This window comes from Leucoraja erinacea, chromosome 12 (assembly GCF_028641065.1).
Source record: "Leucoraja erinacea ecotype New England chromosome 12, Leri_hhj_1, whole genome shotgun sequence".
NCBI classification, from domain to species: Eukaryota; Metazoa; Chordata; class Chondrichthyes; order Rajiformes; family Rajidae; genus Leucoraja; species Leucoraja erinaceus.
Genome location: NC_073388.1, coordinates 53,266,338 through 53,268,571, shown reverse-complemented (window position 1 = coordinate 53,268,571; position 2,234 = coordinate 53,266,338). Strand labels below are relative to the sequence as shown.

Sequence of the window (2,234 nt, the reverse complement as noted above, 5' to 3'; positions counted from 1 at the left end):
AAAAGAAGGTTCTGTGTAGGAAGGAACTGCAGATGCTGGTTTATACTGAAGATAGACACAAAATGCTGTAGCAACTCAGCGAGACAGGCAGCATTGCTGAATAATAATTAATTTTAAATAATTCATTTAATTATTTAAAAATAATTTATTTAATTCAAAATAATTAATGAATCAACTATTAATCTGGATAGATTCTACTACATATTGAACTTTTATTTCTCTCTTGTTTATGATATTGTTTACAGTGTACTATGTTTACATATTCTGTTGTGCTGCCACAAGTAAGAATTTCATTGTTCTATCTAGGCCATGACAATAAAACTCGTGATTCTTGCAATGTTAGAATGTAAGGATTCTCTAGCTCCTAATTGTAAGGTTAGTTACTCTGTAATGTGGAAATCTGAGACAGGACATTTTCCGAGGGGCTCCTGGCTCATTGGAATAATGTTCCAGCGGCACCAGATCTTTGACAGTTTTGCATTCGACAACAGGGCTAATGCCTTTGCAAGGATACATGAGCACAGCAAGTGGCCGGCCCTGCCGACGACAGCGTGGAGAAGAGTAAACGATGAGCTCCCATTATCACTTGCAGTCAGAGAGCCCTGGCAATAGTGCGATACGTATGTTTCTCCCAACCGAATATTCCCTGTAACAGCAGAAACTCATCACAACTCTAATTGCAGCCCTAAACCGTTACTTTTCCCGTGCCTTGTTGGTCTAGGGGCATGATTCTCAGTTTGGGTCCGAGACATCACGGTTTCAAATCCCCGGATTTTTCTGCTTCAAAATTACTTTTATAAATTAAAAATAGGGCTCGTCCGGGATTTGAACCCGGGACCTCTCGCACCCTAAGCGAGAATCATACCCCTAGACCAACGAGCCAATATATTGACCATACACAAAAAACCTGGATGGAGATAGTGAGGTCAAGGAATGGCAGGGAAGAATATTCTGAATCTGAATCCAATGAATGGTACCATTCCTTGACCTCACTATCACCATCGCAGGTGATAGACTTCTGACCAACATCCACTATAAACCTACTGACTCCCATGGCTATCTGGACTACACTTCTTCCCACCCTGCTTCCTGTAAGGACTCCATCCCTTACTCCCAATTCCTCCGCCTACGCCGCATCTGCTCCCAGGATGAGGCGTTCCACACCAGGGCATCTGAAATGTCCTCATTCTTCAGGGAACGGGGATTCCCCTCTTCCACCATAGATGAGGCTCGCACCAGGGTCTCTCCCATACCCCGCAACACTGCTCTCTCTCTCCCCATCCCCACACTCGCAACAAGGGCAGAGTCCCCCTAGTCCTCACCTTTCACCCCACCAGCCGTCACATACAACAAATAATCCTCCGCCATTTCCGCCACCTCCAACGTGACCCCACCACTCGCCACATCTTCCCATCTCCCCCCCTGTCTGCTTTCTGCAGAGACCACTCCCTCCACAACTCCCTTGTCAATTCTTCCCTTTCCTTCCATACCACCCCCTCCCCGGGCACTTTCCGTTGCAACCACAAGAAATGCAACACCTGTCCCTTTACCTCCCCCCTCGACTCCATTCAAGGACCCAAGCAGTCGTTCCAGGTGCAACAGAGGTTTACCTGTATCCCCTCCAACCTCATCTACTGCACCCGCTGCTCTAGATGTCAGCTGATCTACATCGGTGAGACCAAGCGGAGGTTGGGCGATCGTTTCTCCGTTCACCTCCGCTCGGTCCGCAAGAACCTACCTGACCTCCCGGTGGCTCAGCACTTCAACTCCCCCTCCCACTCTGAATCCGACCTCTCTGTCCTGGGTCTCCTCCATGGCCAGAGTGAGCAACACCGGAAATTGGAGGAACAGCACCTTATATTCCGCTTGGGGAGTCTGCAGCCTGCGGGCTTGAACATTGAATTCTCCCAATTTTGTTAGCCCTTGCTGTCTCCTCCCCTTCCTTAGCCCTCGGGCTGTCTCCTCCCATCCCCCAGCCCTCGGGCTCCTCCTCCTCCTTTTTCCTTCCTTCTCCCCGCCACCCCCATCAGTCTGAAGAAGGGTTTCGGCCCGAAACGTTGCCTATTTTCTTCGCTCCATAGATGCTGCTGCACCCGCCGAGTTTCTCCAGCTTTTTTGTGTACCTTCGATTTTCCAGCATCTGCAGTTCCTTCTTAAACAATATATTGACCATCCCCAGTCGCAAAATGTGTTACTTCAATGTGGCCGTTTCGAGTGTGATTATTGTTATGTTG

At 48.2% G+C, this 2,234-nt stretch overlaps 1 non-coding gene across 1 annotated transcript; it reads right to left on the bottom strand.

Annotated features, from left to right (window-relative positions):
• Nucleotides 1–810: 810 nt before the first annotated feature.
• trnap-agg (transfer RNA proline (anticodon AGG)) lies at nt 811–882 on the bottom strand. The gene has a single exon. It is a non-coding gene; the product is annotated as a tRNA-Pro (tRNA).
• Between the last annotated feature and the right edge of the window lie 1,352 nt (nt 883–2,234).